The sequence below is a fragment of the Melospiza georgiana genome, chromosome 3 (genome assembly GCF_028018845.1).
Source record: "Melospiza georgiana isolate bMelGeo1 chromosome 3, bMelGeo1.pri, whole genome shotgun sequence".
NCBI lineage: Eukaryota > Metazoa > Chordata > Aves > Passeriformes > Passerellidae > Melospiza > Melospiza georgiana.
In genome coordinates, this window is record NC_080432.1 from 13,223,848 (window position 1) to 13,244,062 (window position 20,215).

The following is a 20,215-nucleotide window of genomic DNA, read 5'->3' on the forward strand; positions in this document are numbered from 1 at the left end:
GACCCTTAATTGCTGTGTAACAAGAGAGGAAGGAAGTGCATAAAGCCACAAGTGCAATTTCTGTTGTGACCACTTGTCCTATTTTAAGAAAATCAGTTTTTTCTCCTAGTCATGATAAATCAAAGTTAACCTCCAAAAAACACATGAAAAACTTACAAAAATTACTACATTATTAAATATTTTCTGAGAAATAGAAACTCAGTAGAGTGTGATTTGCCAACTTCCGATTGTTTAAATATTTCTAATTTTAGGAAGATAAAGGAAAACAGAAAAAGAAACACGTCAACAATAGTATTTGAATACGTCTTTTTAGAGTGACTACAGCTGTGAAGTCTGGGGTTTGTACCATAAATACAAATTTTAAAGTAATTTTAAAGAATTATTTCTAACCAAGGTTACTAAAACCAAGTTTTCTGTTACTATGATCAGCATGGAGGAGATCAGAAGGTAAAAAGCAAATATTCATCACTGTTCAAATGTAACTTTTTTTTTTGCTAGATTCAGTTTGATTGATGGCAGTTGGATTAATTTAAAATTTAAATGTTTGAAAGGGTTATGTTTATGTGGGAAAAGACAAAAGGGTAAAAAAGATGGTAAAAAAGATGGTATACCACTTGAGGTAAGCTGAGGAACTCCGTGGTCAGTGGCAACAACTGTCAGTGTCACAACTGTGTCAGCTGTGATGTGCTCCAGGTTATTGCTGAGAGAGATTTCTCCAGTGCCATTATTTATATGGAAATCATCAGAATGGTTCAGGAGGCTGAGCAAGGAGCAATCAGGAGAGCATTCATATTAATGACCTTGGAAGTGCCATCTACTCAGTGCTACCTCTGCAAAGAGCACTCAGACAATATTTGCCTCTTTATAAAGAACAGCTATTAATTTCTGTCTTTAGCCTAAAATATATTGGCCCTTTATTTCCAAGTAAGTCTTCCATGATGAAAATGTGCAACATTCATGCCTTCAGTTCCCATTACACCCCAAGGCTTTGAAGCTCCCACCAGGAGAAGGCAGATCCTGCACACTCAGCTGCATTGTCAGCAGTGGGAGAAGCCCAAGGGGCATTCATCTGAAGACCTGCTAATTCCTGGCCTTTCTATGACCTCTCACAGAAAACTGCATTGCTCACAAGTGGTGTGGTTTGGTAGAATGCTATCCCATAGTTAAAAATAACCTCTTCCAAGGCAGTAGTTCTAAACATCCACAAGTTCACTGCTCGTTCATTTGTCCTTCTCAATCTATGCTTTTCATGTCAAGGTATCCTGGTATTTTCCATTATTTAGGGCTCACAGAAATATCTTTCTATGCATAGCGCATTAAGGAAGTTATTTTCTTATCTCCTCCTCTCAGCAAACAAAAGATATGCAAAAAGAATAAGAGATTCATTTACTTCCTACCCAGACCCCAGATACTCCAATGTGTTGTTCAGAATTTCAGAAACTGAACCAAATGTTGGAATTTCAGAAACTGAACCAAATCTTGGCTGTGGGTTTTTATTGCCAGTTTTTCATTTGGTTGTGCCCTCTTATGACATAATCATGATGTGATAAGCTCTAAAACACCCAATAATGACTGTCCTTCTTCCTAAGTATAGAAGCCATAACTGATTATAGCACTTGTAAAATATTTATGAAGAGATCTTATCCTTCTCGAGACCAATACAAGTCCCTTTCTGTGCCTGTCACAGAGGTGTATCATTAACCTGACACAAGTGTACCTGTATGAAATGAGAGCGTTGTTCCCAAGGTCGGGGTCAGTGGCAGACACTGCCAGCACAGTCTGTCCCTCCTTTGCTGCTGCCACAGGGATGCTGGCTGAGTACTGTGCCCTTGTGAACTCAGGGGGGTTGTCATTCACATCCAAAACCCTGATGCTGATGTGAGTGAAGTTCTGGGGTGTGGCAGGAGACAAGCATGATTCAGAGAGTGCACAGGCACTTAGGTGTACAAATAAAAGGCAGCAATGATAAATCACAACCTGCTACTCCCTACCTGCCTCTGAGGCACTCCATTATCAGATGCCAGCAGGAGCAGCTCATACTTGTCTTTACTTTCTCGGTCCACAGAGCCAGTAACCAAAATGGTTCCATCCTAGAGAAGGCAGGGGTTCAATGCACACATCATTTGGAGAACTCTTGTACACTGAATTCTCAGAAGGGATGAGGGATTGAAATAATCTATTCTCCTTTGGGCTACTTCACATTCCAAGAATGTCTTGTTTTTTTGAATATCAATCAATAGATTTCCAACCTACAGGGCACTTGCTGGCTGTGATGTGCACTAGAATGGTACTGCCTGCTCTTTTTTACCTGATGTATCTTACTGTGCCAAGTCACTTCATGAACAGCAGGATATAAATCTTGCTTTCAGCATACCCAAAGCCTTACCTGCTGGATGCTGTATGGGTTATCCCCATCCTCAGCTGACAGGTAATAAGTAATTCGTGCATTTTCTCCCTCATCCAAATCAGTAGCAGTCACATGTCCAACTCTAGTGGCATTATTCAAGGTGTATTCCCCTTCCAGAGCCTCAAAACTGTATGGCAGGTTCTGAAACTCAGGGTTGTTATCATTGACATCCAGAACAGTGATGTGGAACAAGGCACTTGAATTAAGCCCATTTGTAACATTATCAACTGCCCATACCTGTCAAAGTAAGAAAAAAAAGTCATTTTAGTTGACTGTGTTATCATTTTTAACCTCTTACAAAGATATAAAAAGGGGTTATAAAGATATAAAAAGATATTCAAGGGAACAAAGTTGCAGTCTTTCCCCAAATTTACTTGTAAAGTGAATGCAGGTGTAGTCTCCCTGTCCAGTTCTGTGTCATTCCTTAATGAGAGTGTTCCAGGGAAATCCACAGTAAATGAAGTGCTGCTGAGAACAAAGTATCCCTGAGAAAAGCCAGCCTAAAAAGAAAACATTGTTCATGTAATTTAAAATTATTAAGATTTAAGATCAACAAATAATCTTATTACTAGTAATACCTGACCTTTTTATAAGACTTCTCATTACAGAAGTACAAGTGATTTGCCAGGTTTAATAAATGAAATCTTGCACCCTGAGCTACTGGAATAGACTTTGGCTATGTGGAAGCACTTATGGGCTTCATTGTTTGGGTCCTACACATTCTCTCTCCCTAAAGCTCTCCAGGACTTATCCCTGGGATGGAAAGGGCAGCAAAACAGTTCAGTGGAGTATGAACTGAGCATTTATGCTGCTCTAAAACTGACATGAGCAAGAATAATATTAATATTGCAAATCAAAAATCTCTTCCGCCAAAGCACCTCCCCAGTCCCACAGCTACATGCAAAATGCCTTTATAATACAAGGGGAGAAGGAAACCACTTGTTATAAAGCAGAGGGAAATTTTGTAATTTCCTATTATAGAAGAAACAACTCTATCAGCATTACAAATTGCCTCTTGCTCTGACTAAGCTGAGACTGAAGGTAAGTTCATCAAGTTTAGTTTATCAAGCAACATTCAATCAGAAGCTGTAATTGGTGTAATAATATATAATAAATTCTCTGTCTGGTATAATAATATATAATTTATTCTCTGTCTGGTGTGACACATGTATCTCATATGCACATTAACAGAGGCAAACACCACCTCCTGTCCTGGGTCACATATGCAGTGGGAGAGAACCTCTCCCCATCTTCTCTGATACAGCCACTAATCTATTTTGTACAAAGTCCTAACTTCCTTGAGTTGGGAAGGTTTACTGCTGGCTCCAGAGAAAGCAAAGTTTTCATGAAGCAAAACATAGTGCCAACCATTTAAGAAATCTTCTTTTGCCCATCCATTGCTATGCTTTTTTGCAGGTTAACAGAGAAAGACATGTCATTTTGATTTATCAGGATGAGATTAATGTGGCACCTACCTCATCCTTGTCAGCAACACTGAATGTGTAGACCGGACTCCCCTTCAGGTGGTTTTCAAACACAGATACATCATAAGCTGCCTGACTGAATTCTGGTGGGTTATCATTGACATCTTGTACAAGAACAACTACGAGTGTTTCATTGCTCTGAGTTGGCTGACCTCCATCCGATGCCTGCACTTTCACTTCAAATTGCTTTGTGGTTTCATAGTCCAGCAGCTGGCTCAGGCTGAGCTGGCCCGTGCTGGAGTCGACAAGGAACACCGGGGGGAGGGTCTGAGGTCGCTGCTCAGTGATTCGGTACGTCACGAGGGCGTTGGCCCCAGCATCCCTGTCTGTAGCACACAGTGTCCACAGGACACTGCCCAGCTCCTGGTTTTCAGGGACCTTCACTTCATACCTGTCTGATGAGAAGAGCGGGGCATTGTCGTTCTCGTCATCGATGACGACGGTCAGCTTCAGCGCTGTAGATCGCGCGGGTTGGCCTTGGTCACTGGCAATCACAGTTAAATTGTACAAGTCTTGTTCTTCTCTGTCCAGCACCTTTTGCAGGAAAATGAATCCTGAACTGTCAATATCCATTTTTCCTTCTCCACCCTTCAGGGTATAAACCACTAATCCATTGAAGCCCTCATCCACATCCGTGGCCGACACGCGTGTGACGATGGTCCCCGCTGTCCTGTTCTCCATGATGGCAATGGTGCTGTTGATTGCACCAAACACAGGGCTGTTATCATTGACATCTGTAACTCTGATAAACACTGTGGCATAGTCAGCAGTGCTTCCATCTGACAGGGAAATATTGAGAGTGTAACTTTTCTGGGATTCATAGTCCAGTCTGGTTGTGGTTGAGATGACTCCCGTGTCATTTTTGATGGCAAACGAAGCAGATTCTGTCAGCACCCGAAACTCAACTATCTGGGAATTTAAAGCATCATACTGAACCTGTGTGAGATACAGCATATCATCAGTAAATGAATTAAAACACACAAACCACTGTCTGAAAAAGAATAGCTGTTTTAACTACATCCAGGCTCATTTTATGGTTGATATTGTGGATTGATATCAACTTACGGTTGACACTGTATCCTCATTTTTATTCTTTTAATGAATTTTCATTCAAGTACTTGTAAACTTCCCAGATTCTTTAAAAGAAGTAAAGATCAAGCCTCAATATACATTAAAATGTAGAGAGGACTGCCTTTTATTAAAATGTGAATATGTATAACACAGAATAAAAATAACAGACTGCACTTTAACATTTGGTTCTGCCTTTCTTTACAGGAAAAAAGGGGGAAAATTAACTCAAGATATCTATAAATCAAAACCCTAAAACACATTACCTTCTCACTGCTTTGCTATGAAACCTTCCATGTATGTTCAGACCTTCATCCAAGGAGGAGTTATCATGGTGCATTCTGGTGCTCTGCTTGCCTCAGCAATTTTGGATCAAAATGAAGAGCAAGTTCTAGAGCCTTCTTTGAAAATGCCTTTATGACATTCCTCTGATGGGAACTCTCATATCATGGCACAGGGTTTTAGGTTTATCACCAAGAGATGAGGGAATATTGCCTGCCCCAAACTTTGAACCACTAAACCCTTTGAAGGTTTAGTCAGCAGAGGGCTATGCATACAAGTTAACTTTCTCAAGCAATTAAGGGGTGCATTTTATTTGATTTGGAGAGTTGCTGTGGGGTTTTTTTTTAATGCTAAGTGGTAGCAGATGCTGCTGAAATATTTGCAAAAGTTTACCTGGAAACAAACCCACCTTTGTGGGTGATAAGCTTCATCTGAGGGATGTACTGCATGTGAAGCTTCTAATGTAGAACACACATATCAATTCTCCATAACTCAGGGAGATTTGGATATTCAGAGCACATCTGTTACAAAATGAAGATTTTCTTAGAGCTGCCCTGTCCTATACAGAGATAGAATAGAGTTCTTCTTACTTGTGCTACTTCAACGGGAGGAGCCAGCTCTTCTGCCACAGACACATTGTATGTTTTCTGAGTAAACTGTGGTCTGGAATCTCCAAATGCATTGATTTCTACTGGCACTGATGAACTTCTTGGAGTGATCCCACCTGCAAGGAAAAGGAAACAATTTCTCAGCAGATGCACAAAATACCTACTGATCCCTGCAAAAATACACTTTTCTATGGGTACTTTTTTTTAATATTTAATCCTTGGTGCTGCTGTTATGGTACTGCCCCAGAGCTCCTCACCAAGACCACAAAGGATGGACTGAACAATCCCTTTTGTACCCATATTCCCCACAAGACCCATTTTATCCACGTGACCCTACATTTGAAGACACAGAGCTCATATTGACCAACTAATGTTAAAATCACAAGGCTGAAAACCACTTTGTATTCTCATTATATCAGGAGTGGGATGCCATTCCTAAGTTAGATTTATTTCTGCCCTTATTCGGGTCATGGATGTTCACTGAGTTCTCTGTTATTCTTTTAAAACAAAGAAACTCCCAATAACTATGGATAATGAAATGCTAAAAATGGACTTGGCATCTCCAGTTTACCCACAAGGATGTGCAAATAATGACCAAATTACTCAGCATGTTTTACTCTCCTTTTACTCTTTATTGACTGATGAGAGAGATATAAATTTCTGACTTCTGCCCAAATCTCTGCTTCCTATGCTGTGCAACACCAGTCAGTAAGTTAAAGAAAGATGTGATTATATATATATAAATTACATAAATAATTATATAAAATTATTATATATATTATTATATAATGTGATATAGATATATATATACACACACACATATATATGTTATTTCACATGTTCTTCCCACAGCCATAAAGAAAACAGATTTACCATAATGCCATCAGCAGGAACAATTTTACCAGAGATGCAGCAATTTCTTTGGATAAATAAGACACTTTCTTACCTTCAACAAACAAGAGCAGATAAAATATATGGTATTATTTGAACAAAGCCTGTGAACTTAGCATTCCTTCAAGTAAAAAAATCAAACAAAACCAAAACTCATCACGTGGAATAGCTGTGGTGAGCAGTACTAAAATCCTCTCTTACCATCAGTAGCTGTTATCCACAAGACAAACTTCTTATGCTGGTTAATTTTTAATGGGATTACTGTTTTTAAACTGATTTGCCCTGTGGATGTATCCAGTTCAAAGTGTCCATCTTCGTTGCCACCAGCTAAGATGAAGCTTATCTCTCCATTTATACCATCATCTGGATCAGAAGCAGTAACCTGGAGAAAAAAACATTATTTCTTTTACTCTGGGTTCTGTGCTTTCATCAAATTTTCTCCCATTTTAGATGTACAGGAAAACCAGGTAAATATTGCTGCAGTTGAATTTGGTTGTACCTTTGACTGTCCACTTCCCATGTAATTCCTGTGTTAAACCTCAGTAACAAAGTTTGCTCCTAAATGCACACACATGAAATCATTCCAGCAGCACGAGCAAAATCCTGCTCCTGTGGAGCTCATGTGAATTACACCAGGTTTGTATCTCAGAGAATTGGTTTCATAACAATTCCAAAGGCACTGGAGGCACATTGTTCAAGAGTTTCATCAGGAGCCATGAAATCTACACATCTGGGTATGATCTCAACTCCTATTTCCTGTTGGTTTTTTTTTTGTTAACTGGTTTACTATGTTAGAAAAGTTATATTGGATCTAAAATTATCCCTAATGCTCCAGCATTCAGCAGCCCTTCAAAAATGTTGTGCCCTTATTTGGGTTCCTGGACTCTAACAACATTTAGGTTTTATTAAACACTTTACAACTAAATTGAAGAATCTTATTTTCTGTCATATATTTGTGGAGTTGAGGCTGATACACAGTACCAGAATAAAAATCCTTTATAATTTATTCCCCGATCTGTGATTAAAATATCCAGGACACTATGATTATAGAATATCAATAGCTCTGAAATGAGAGGTGGATTGTTTCTGAACTGAGAGCTGTTCCAAAAAGATTCCCTACTCAACAGATCTGCTTCACAGGTTTAAGCAAGGACTCATGCATGGGTTTAACATAAAAATGTCATTTTTGCTCAGCATTTCTAGTACCTGAAGAAGGGCCATTCCTGCAGTCATGTTGAGGAAAATGTCTCGTCTGTATGGTGTGTCTGTAAAGGTTGGGCGGTTGTCATTCTCATCCAGCAGCACTATGTTGATAGGAGAGCTCACATTTCGGTGGGGTGGCAAATGATCTCTAGCAGTGACCTGCAAAAGCAATGCAGTGAGGAGCCTGTGTTGTTCAAAGGAGTGTTGTGGAAGCAGCAAAAAGGATGAATGAGAACTACAAGCTGAGGAAGCTGGATCAGCAGTGCTATTTCCCCCAGATAACATTGCTGTCAAAGTCTGGATTTGTTCCTTCAGTTGAGCTGCTGATCCCCACTCAAGGTTCAGCCTCCTGCCAGGACAGACCAGGTCTCACCTGCTGGCCTCAGGTAGCCTTGGGCAGGAGCAGGGTTGGTGTCAGTACCTGCAGGTGAATGGAGGGCACTCTCTCCCTGTCCAGCAGCGAGGAGTTGCTCACAGTGAGGATCCCAGTGGGACTCAGCTGGAAGGCACTGTCACCTGGAGTGAGGCTGAGTGTTCCCTGGAAGCCTCCCTGCAAACAGGGAACATTTGTCATTAAACAGGACAACCACTGAGCTACTCCCTTAGGATGCTTTCTTCTTTTCCACATGGAGAAGATGAAATCTCCAGTTTAATCGAGATTATAGTTCCAAAAAACCCCAAAATTAAAAAGAGAGAGAGGCAAACAACATGGAAGAAAGAACAGGCTGAGGATGATTTGCAGCTTTGTGTTCATTTTGCACTTGCACACTTCCAGACCTTATGCAAACCATAGGAGTTCCAAAGAGAGACAAAATTTATCCTTTGTCTGCAGTGCTCTGCCCCTTAAAGAAGCAAAACTAAGTTTGCTTTGTTTAATCATATTTAGGCAGTCAGAAAAAGAAATCTATTCACAATAGCTGTATAACACAAATGCATTTTACATTGTATTTCAGAAGTGCAGCACTTGTAGCAGCCATAAAGCCATCATCTTTTTACCTCATCTGTGTCATTAGCTGTTATTTGAAGAACTTCCATCCCATTTGGGAGATTTTCTGGAATAAAGACATCATAACTTGTTTGTGACAGTACTGGAGGATTGTCATTTTCATCTCCAATAGTAACCAGAACTACTGCATCAGCTGTTTTGAAAATCTTGTCTTGCTGAACTGCCTAGAAAACAGAGTTTACAGCTGTAAATTCCATGCCTGAAAGCAACAAGCTTAACACAAGGACATGCCAACTGCATATTTATAATTAATTACATTTTCTTTTATTTTGATTTTTGAATGGCAGGATGGAGCCTTGACATCAATGAGAAATGCTATTAGCAGCAACTTGGATTTACATTTTACTTTCTGAAATTGAGACTAAAATACCAAAACAATCTTTACCTGAATGCCCACCACAAGGTTTGGACATATTTCTCTGTCAATTGGGGTCTTGACTTCCAACACTCCAGCGTCATTGATTGAAAAGTTGTTGTAATAGGCTGGGGGGTTCACTGAAAAGTGAAAAATTGGGAAGGGTTAATGAGAATGAACCAGAACTGGAAGTCAGGTCTGTCCTTTGTATGAGTGTTAACTTCTCAGCCACAGGAAAAAGGAACATGAAAGGCTGTTTTTCAAACACTCTGTCCTCAAAACAAGTCCTGGAAAATACACTCACATTAAGTCTCAAATTAAGCATTTCATAAACTTCTGGCAATTTCTTCAGGAGGAAAAATCTGATGGAATTCTCTCTCTAGATGGTCCTGAATGGAAATTCTTTGATCAAATTGAAGCCTCTAGAGTGGCTTACACTTGAAATCAGGAATTGTTTTTTGTTCCTTGGAAGGAGGGTAAGAATAATCAAACATTCACAAGTAGCTGGACCCTGCAATAATGACTGAGATCTGATTTAGCTTGTGGAGCAGCTCCGCAGTGAAGCTGTGGGCACTTCAAGACATCTGAATGGACCCTGCACTTCCTTATCATTCCCTCCAGTAACAGATAAATGAATCATCCTGAATTACTGTGTCAATGTCTGGAAGAAAAGAAAGGCTCTTACCCAGCTTGATGCTGTAAATTATTTTTTCATTTATACCTTTGTCTCCATCCTGAGCCAAGACCTCTGGGAAAACATCCAGAGGACCCACCTAGAAAACATACATGAACCTGAATATCTTAGAAAAAACCACACATTAACTTCAAATCTTTCCTTAGATAAGTCACAGTTTTGATTAAAGAAACAAGAAATGTATTTAATCAATGTGATCCAGAAAAAAAATTCTTTCTTTGCCATATGTGCTTTACAGAGAATGATGACCAAGATATTCAATGGATCCACTGTGTTTAAGAAACACCAGATTATGAAGCTGCAGTCACAGATGGAATTTATGTTTAGAACATTGACTATTTCAGTTCCATTCCTCTCCTGGAAAGCAACATGTACAAGTCTATACTGCAGCCCATATAATAACAGTAATTTAAAAGATGAAAACATTTTAGAAGGGCTCAAATTATTCCTTTCAGAGAATTAGAGAGGAACTTCTAACAAAAGGAACACTGGAGGTCTAACACTAAAAGTATATTTGATTTGAAATACTTTAACAGGAAGATAATGACATAGAAATAGGGATGATAATGAACCTTTTTAATTTTAGTGGGTTACTCTGATAAAACTGTACTGGGTTTTTGTTTTTTTTCAGAATACATACAGAAACCCGAGTCAAAAAAATACATTTCACTAAGAAATCTCTATTATATATAGAAAAAAAAGAAGTTAAAAAAGTAACATAGACCATGGATTACCATTAAGATCCTTATTTTTGCTTACCTGGTTGTAATGCTGTATGAAGAAATTACACTAATTAAAACTAATTTCTGGACTGATGGACAGCCAGTTGGCCTTTGAATTTTACATTAAAAGCCCTGTTAAAACAGGAGTTTGAGCATTTTTTTTCCTTTTCTTTCTTCTTTCTTATACTTTTTTCCCCCAAAATACAAAATGATGTGTTTCTATCACAGAAAATTCTATGCTTCACACAATACATGGCCTGTTTATCTGGTAGTTGGAGATCCACAGCTGATATCTTTTTTCACTGGTCAGCACAGAGGAAAGCAGCTTCATCCATCTGAAACTGCTCAAGGAAGAAGAATCCTTGGAAAAAAAACCCTGTGCATAAGGATAACTTATTTACAGCAGCATTCAGAGAAGAGCTTTTACCTGGTTTTCAGTGATGTTCCCATTGTATGTGGATTGACTGAAATAGGGGTTCAATGTATCATAATCTTCCACATTAATTATTAATGGAGCAGTGGCACTCTGGTTTCCAAATCTTTCCTGCATCCCAAGGGAAAGAACAAAAATAAGAACAACTCTCTTGAAAAAAAAAAACATATCTCAGTGGAAAATACAGCAGAATATTATTACATATATTTTGCAGCATTTTTAAGCTGAGAATACTCAGTTTGTCAGATTAATCCAATGCTAGGAACAAAACTATCCACAGGTAATTTTCCTTTAGTTTCTCATTTTCTATCAGGCATGTAGAATATAGAATAGAACATTTGCTACAGCTCTATTTGCTCGGTACCACAATAATCCTAGCAAAACCATTTATTTTTAGTTCTAAAAGGAAACGAAGGCAAATACATACTCAAATCTCAAAAAAAATACCAACCAAACAAACAATAACCTGGTAAGGTGCAGCAAAAATTTGAGACATCTGCCAGAATGAATAGGTGAATATGTGTTACAGTAGTGGAGAATTAATATGTACAGTATTTATACTTAGAGAAACACAGAAACTTGGGCTGGGATTTGAGAGGAAACAATGGCTGAAATATTAACAATGTGCTACTTTGTCTCCAGTATAAATCAAGTTACAGACACAACATTTGGGTTGGGAACTCCCAAAGCTGTAAATGTGTAGAAACTGGGATGCTGTAAAACAAAGGAGCTATCATTGTAGAACTGTTGTGGGTCTCATTCTTCTTTTAATTTGTGTCATACCTTTGCTTGGACTGTTAAATTGAAAAAGTTGACCTCGTTGTAATCCAGTGGTTTTTTCACCATGACGTTTCCATCTCCTTCCCTTATAGAAAAGTAATCAGAATTTGGGCCCTATTAAATGAATAAATCAAATATTTTATATGATTGGTAATGAAATACATTTTATTTTTCTTTTTTTACACCTTTCCTATTGGACTATATTCATAAAGGTGCAGGAATGTCTCAAGAACCACCAATGGAAAAAAAAAGGCTGATCCTCCTCCACACATGCCTGCCCTGTCAGTGCCCACAGAATTTCTACCTGATTTATCTTATCCCATGGCACACAGGGGAATGGCATCAGCTTCCCTTCACCAGCTATAAAAGGAGCAGAGAAAAGCTCAGATGTGAAGATTTCCACTGCAGATATCTAAATTTAATTGAGATGATCTTGAGGACTGGAGACTGACAGCAAATCCAACATAAACTTTAAAAAGAGGGGAAACTGCTCTCCCTCCTGCTACTGCAAAGAACCACTGAGTTCCTTAGCTGTAGTTCAAGAGTGCCATAAATCATTCCACAAAAGTTAAGAAACAAGATTCAGGCCTCACTGCCTGCCAGGCTGATCCTGTGGTGTAACTTGAAAGGTCTCTTGGAAGTTTTGCAGATTTTTAATGTTCACAGTGCAAGGGAGCACACTGGGATCAGGCCCCAGGCTATGGATTTATGAAATTAAAACTGGTGTTCAGAGTTCCCAGATAACAAAGGGCACTCACCCAAAGACTGTAGGTAAGGATGCTGAATTCTGGTGTAATGTCCTTATCCTGAGCTTCCACTTTTACAACCGTGGAATTAATTCCAGCTACCTAAGGGGAAATAAAGGTCATCAAATCAGGAACTCAGTTACAAGCCCCCATCCACATCCTTCCTAACCTAGGGCAGGAAAGTTGTGCCACCTGCTCAGCAAATCACCTCCTGTTGCAATTTTTGGCTGGGAATGGTTCCCCATCACCCCATTCCCTCAGCTTTATGTGCAGCCCAGCCTTTCCTTTCCACACCCACGGAATGTGGCGGATACATCCCATAAGGATGCACACAAGGAACTAATCTCAGTGTGGTCACATTAGAAGCTCCCCAAAAAGTAATTGAAAAATATCCCAGGAAAAAAAAGTGTCAGAATTTGCCAGAACCCACCTCTGACACTGCAGCACTGTAGTCAGCTTGTTGAAATTCTGGAGCATTGTCGTTTACATCTATCAGTTTTACATTCCGGCCGTTCTCTATCTGATCAGTCTTGGCAGTGGAAGAAATGACAACAGTGAGGTGGCAGCACTCTGCTAACACTTAATTTCATCTAGAATGAGATCCTCAAAGAGACACCCTTTCATTAAACTACCATTTGGAATTAGACTACCATTCCTAAAATTAACTTTTTGAAGTTTACCTTCTTTTCTGTGAACAAAAACACTCCTTTCAACCAGCAGACTTCAACAGGAAATCTTCTACAAGGTACTCTGAACTCCCTGCATCATAGCTTTCAATTAAATACTATTGCAGAAAATAGTCATTTGCATTAAATTAGACAATAAATACAGTCGATAAAGCATAGTTTGTACTCACTGTTCCAATCCTTTGGCAAACAATAGAATACCAGACCATATCACCCTAAAATTGAACAGACAAGCCAATAGATAATATAATTGATGAACTAATAATATGATTAGCAAAGATAATTTTTGCCAAAATTATACAAAATTACTCCTAGCACTTGAATCCTCAGGTGTGCTGTGCCAAAACACTCTGCTTAAAATTAACACTTTGTAATTACTTTGCTCTGTATTGTAAGGTTTGTTGGACTGCCATTCCTCTACTACTGATACCCACCTATCCAGATCTCACCATCCCCCTGTACCTGACTGCTCTCCCCACAAAAAAGTTGACAGAGAGTACAGAAGAACAAGTGCAAGAAGCAGAAGAAGTGTTTTAATCCATTTGGGAAATATCCAAATGAGAAATGCAAATGTAAAAAAAAATAAAAAAAAAAATTCAAAAGTATGTTTTCATCCATTACAAACACTGTTTGCAGCAGTGTTTTTTACAACATGCCTGGTCCAGGTCTGTGAGGTACAGTGCTTCTCTGAGTGTCCAAAACAAATCCAGTAGTACTCTGAAATAGCACTTGTATATATATTTATTTTTATATATACAAAATTTATTAATTAAACTTGTATAATAAATATTTACATATAACAAAATAAATAATAATATATAAATTAAAACAAATTTAAAATAAATATTAAATAAAAATAAAATATAAATGACTATTTTGTGTATATAACAAAAATTTTGTGTATATATAGATAAACTTGTATAATAAATATTTACTCTGCAGTACTGCACCATTTTCATACTCAGAGGCAACTTCAGCCAGGCAAAACACTGACATTGCTTTCTAAATTCCTGGTAATCCTCCAGAGCCAGAACTGCCTAGGAAGAAGAATCTGTCCCTTTATGCATCAAAAATCCATAAATCCATTAGTGAGTGAAGTGCTTGTGATTCAGGATCACCTTCTACCAAGTTCCACCTGCTCAATCTCACTTTGGTGAAATGTTCATGCTCCTGAGAGGCGAGTTGTGAGGCAAGTGGCACCTGTCACAATGCATGTTTACATGGCTAGGAAAGAACCTGGCTGGCTGTCAGATGACAGCAAAGTTTAGTTATAGGACACTGAAGACATTTATCAGATATTAGTAACAGGTAGATACTGAATTCTATTCAGACAAATCACTTTTTTGAAATACCAACCTGTATTGTGAGAGAATGAACAATTAAAATGCATCATCTTAATGCTATTTCTTTTTCAATTGTCAAGAAAACTTTTCTGTCTAGGTTTTATATGCAGTAAAAATTATACCTCAAGAGCCTCAACATCCAGTGCCCTTTTGGTTCTCACAGTTGCAGTGCTAGACTGAGAATCATAATTCAGCTCTACATAATCCAAATGTTCAGGGAATACAAATTCTTGTAAGGTCAGACGCACATTGGGTGGGATATCTGTAATCCATTCTATAACACCTGTAAGAGAAAATGGAACAAAATTAGATTGCTTTACGGAAAAGAAATCTACAGGTTTATTTCATGTGTATTGATAACTTGATTACTGGTGAATTTTGGTTGCATTTTATAGAATTTTGGCATTTTTAGCTAAACTGTAAGATCTGTTAAAGTCCCCTTGAGTACCCTGCACAAGTGTATTGATGCATTTTTAAAGCCACATAAACCAAATTTTTCCAATATATACACAGGATATATCCAAAACTAAAAAGCTTGGCATAATTTACACCTAAATTTCCACCTTTTTTATTTTGGAAATGGCTTTTCTGCAAAACTTTTTTTTCCCAATGTTTACTGTGAAAATGTAGTCAAAGTCAGTGAAAGTCACTGAGGGGCTGCATGGGTTTCAGTACTTTCCAGACACAAGGGCCTCTCATATATTTTAGCTGCATCTATCAGGCAGTAAAATCCAGTGTGGATCCAGGTGCAAAGTGTGTGGCCTTTCCCTTAATGTATTCCTGTTTGTACAGGACACAAACACAAAAGTCTGCAACCTTCAAATCAATTCTTATGAGATTTTCCACAACCATGCATTTAGGAACTATCCTCCTGAAAATAGGATGACTTGTTATTTGTAGTGATCAGGATTCCTGTTAGACTGACTGTGCACTACTTGTTTGGTTAAATACCAAATTTGTTTGAAATTGCTTTGGAAATGTTCCTTTTTAAACCACCCAACATGGTGTTACTGGTAATTTTATTAAAGAAAGTTCCCTCACCCACATCATCAAGACATTTATGTTTATGTAATCATACTTATCTCCTCATGGAACACGTTACCTGGATTACAAACCCATAATCCCTTCTCCTTTCCAAAGTCTTCCCTGAACAGCCCAAATATTTTCCATGATCTTCAGGAAACTTCCCAGCTGTGTTTCTTCCTTCTCCCCATCACTACTACAGTTTTGTACAGTTTTGTACCCCATCACTACTAGTTTAGGTTAGCAAATGCTTTCTGCAACAGTCCCATCTCTGATCTCCATGCACAGCCCTGTGCTCTGGGTCTCCAGGAGTTTCAGGAATATAACCTCATCTTCTCCCAGCAGCAGGGAGTGTCAGGAATGCTGTCAGCCAGCAGCCCAGAGAATCTGGATTTTATTTGTGTGGGAGGACAAAGGGCAGTGAGCTGACAGCGAGCAGGGCTGGGTCTCAGGGGCAGAGCTTGGTGTGGTGCCACCCTGCTGGGTGCAGTGCTGAAAACCCTCCAGGAAAACCAAATCCAGCTTTGCCTGCTGCCAGAGGCTGTCCAGTGCTCCAAGCAGAGCTGGATACATCCAGCCAAGAAGAGTCAAGCAGCTGCCTAGGAAACGGCATTCCCTCCAGAGGAGAAAGCCAAATAAAAAGAAGTAATGGGGGAAAATTAAAGCTGATTAGCCCTCTTACTTATTCATCAGATATGCCAGCAGATTCATTCACACATACAATGCACACAGAAGGCCAGAGTTCTTGCTGGCTGATTAAAAATCAAATGGAATCGGAGTGAAATGTAGTCATCCTCCTTTCTAACTCCATGCAGGAGCCAGACACAGCAGCTCAGCTTCCAGAACTCAAAAAGGAATGTTTCAATAGTGATTATAAAAAAAAAAAATCACTGTTGTGGATCATGTTTGTTTTCTGTACATTGTTGAAAGCCAGAAGCAGTGAAGTTTGCCTGTGGACAGCCAGCATGAGATCCTAAGGGTTATGACATATCCCAAAGGGAAACCTTTGGCCATAACTTCATGCTTTGCCTTGTGAAACTGCTGGGTATCCATTAAGGACATCAAATACTGGCTGGACAAGGTGAACTGAGAACATTTTCTGTACTCCTTTTCTTTCCCATTGCCTGATGTGACTATTCAGACAATGAAATCCTTGGATCAGGGAATTTGGGGGGTTATATTTATTTATTCCACTATATTTATTTATTCCACAGTAAAATGTAGAAACTGCCACAGTTTCATGTAGGCAGCTGCTGCATCCAGTCATGGACACTGCTGCAAATCAATTAATAATACAGACTCACTATAAAATCCACTGACTACATGAGGCAATAAAGTGCATTTGGGAGATCAGACAACTCTAGGTTAGAATCCTGATTTTACCTGTATATTCATCCAAAAAGCTTGACAGCTCCAGTGGCCTGGGTGGTACATCACAGTTGATAGTTGTGATTTCTAAAAAGAAACAGAAATGTCATGTACAAAGAACACAGAGGGATTGTGTCCAGAAATAGAGGAAGGTAAATAAGCTGATGCTATGTAAACCCAGATGCACACAACAGCTCAAATTAAGCTCCCAAATATTTATCATGGTGGCACCTTGAAGGGTTTAAAGCAATATCTGAAGGGAGTAGGCAAACATTGGTGTCCTGGAGCCAATCTAGGATTTTACTGCCTGACAGGAGTGACTCGCTGCTCAATGGTGTCCTGATGAACCATTTGTGGAAATCGTAATCGAAACAACTCTTGGACCTTGGCCCTGGAATTGTTTTCTGCTCCCCAGGCAACCACAAACGTAAAGCTACTCCCCACAGAAATGGCAGCAAGAATCCTGGAGCTTTTTACCTAAAATTTACTCTCCTTAAACTTTTAGAGAAGAAGCCCTTTGGGAGTATATTATTTTTTCATGAGAAGTGGCTTTCCTAAGTGGCTTCTTGTACCTCAGTCACCTCTCCACATTGTCAGAAGCGATAAACTTTTTGTTTTAATCATTAAGATCTACAAACAGTACACAGAAAAATCAACCAAAACTTTCCCCCTTCCCTGAGTAGAATTCAGCAGCAAAGCTTCCAGAGTGCAACCCATGCTCTTACAGATACCTGTGCAATTCTTGTGGTCTTTATGTGGGTTTGCACCAATGCCAAGAATGTCCCTACTCCTTATCCTTGCCTTCCTTTTGGATACTCAAAGGGACATTTGGTATAAACAAGTATTGGGCTATTTTCCCCTGGCCTTCATATCTGCATCACTTTATATGATCTCATTTATAAGTGAGCAGATTTCTACACAAGTCACTGAATAGAATCCTAATGACTATTTCTAGGCAGCAGCTGCTGGGTTTAGGTTTAATTCAACACCTCCATCTCTGAGTATGCTAAAGCCTAGACTCTGGAGCAGTGAAAAAGGTAAAAATTTGGCAGTTTTCACTTTAAGGAAGCCTCAATACATCAAACAGAAGTGAAACTTTTAGTGAAGTACTTATCACTGTGAAAAGCAGAAATAACAATGGTAACTACTCCATCTAATTTAGCTGAGCAGCAGCAGCAAGGAATGCAACTGATTCCAACTTTAAAATTTTCCATCCTCAGACTCAGCTTCAGCCTAGGTATTTAAATTATAGACTACTGCAGATATAAAATAATCAAACCCCCCAAAGTTAAAGAAAACTTGTAAAAATCCTTGTATATACAAGAGCATGGTCTTCACCCGTCCATCACTCAGTCCCTGAAAGCCCAAACACCACTTCCAAGGGCACCAAGATTGCTTGTTTAGAAATTATTTTATCAATAAATCAAAGTATTTGAAACTTGTAAGCTGTGATTTATATGAATTTAATAAATTTAATTTGTTGCATTTCAATAAAAGCAGTAAAATAATCAGGCATTTATAAACGTAACAATACTCACGTTGTGCATCGAGAGAGAGGAACACAACCCAGCCAGCCACGGTGAAAACCAGAGCTCTGGAGAGAGCCATGGGCACTGCAGGAGAAATATCCACCTCAAGGCAAAATCAGATGGTTGTTTCTCATATAGAATACTAGCAAAGAACCATTTCATTTGCCATATCACAGGTTTGTTGTTACCCTGACAAATGCTTCACCAAGAACAAGGCATGAGACTGGAATGAGCCTCTGAGAGCAACCCACAAATTATATAATGTGCTTATCATCTCCAGCTTGTGAGACCAAAGTCCTCCTGGGCAATAAACAATAAACCAACAAGGAAACCCACATCTGTGCTGCAACACAAAATGTGACAAGTGCATTTTTATTTTAATTTTCCAACCGAGAATAAATGAGCAAGGTGTCCTGGCCAATGTGAGAAGAATGTACATGTTCCCTGGGAAAGGAAATTAATGGGGAGTGTCAGGAGGCAAAGGGACCAGCACTGCTCCTTTTGTCATGCAGTGGTGGCAGAGTATCTTCACTAACTCTGTTCCACATGGAATAAATCCTGAATGCCTGTTTGAAAACTGGTTACTATTCGATGTGATGAAAGCAGACACCTCTGAAGCATGTCTAATATTTTACAGATATTTCACACTGGAAATAAGTTCAGCAGGCAGCTAAAGCATTTTACTTCAATGAAGTTATCAAAAAAAAACCAACCAAAACCACCAATATTTTAAGCTTGTAGAGAACTTCAAAGACTGCAAACAACATGATTGAAAGTATCACTTGCAGGTAAATATACTTTGATTGGAAGGAGCAACTGAATACAGAAAATGCTGCCAGCCCAAGATATTTCTGTAATTGTGCCAGCATGTTTGGTCATGGTAGACAGTAAAGTAATTACTGTAGGCTGAATGAGAATACAACATACAATAAAACTGCATAAAACAACTAAAAATAAAATTACCATTATGCTGTCTTAGCCTTTAATAAATGAAATGTGGGAGCAACTTGAGCAGAAGCAATTAAAGAAATACTGAAAGAAGCTCAAGCATGGGAACCATGTTCTTTGAACAAAGGCCACATGCAGCAGTGATTATGCCCTGGTGCCAATCACAGGTAGGTAATTTTTTTCTAGGTTGATGTTTTCCCATATCTACAATGGCCAAGCCTTTACAATTTTATATAGCACAGGAGGAAGGCAGGTCTGTGCACAAAATGCCTCCTGTGAAGAAGAAAAAGAAATTCCCTTACCTAATTCACCAAACACCTTCAGACCATCACAGCCAGGCCAGAGCCTACATAATTTGATATTTGTACCAAAAAGTTATAGCAAAAAATCCTCTTGACCACTGGAAATATTCATGTACTGGATGCCTTAATCCCAAAGCAGAGGGAAGGCAATGCAGCCTCGGTGTTCTCTGGGAGCTCTCTCAGCAAGGGCCCCCCCAGAGCTGGAAGATCAGCCATGAGAGGTGGCATGAGACCTTAGGGGATCAAACTCCAGCAAGACCTCCCACATTATCCATGGGGAAGCAGCCCAAAAGCTGAAGGAAGAAGGCCCCTGGTGTACACAAACCCCTAGAGGCAG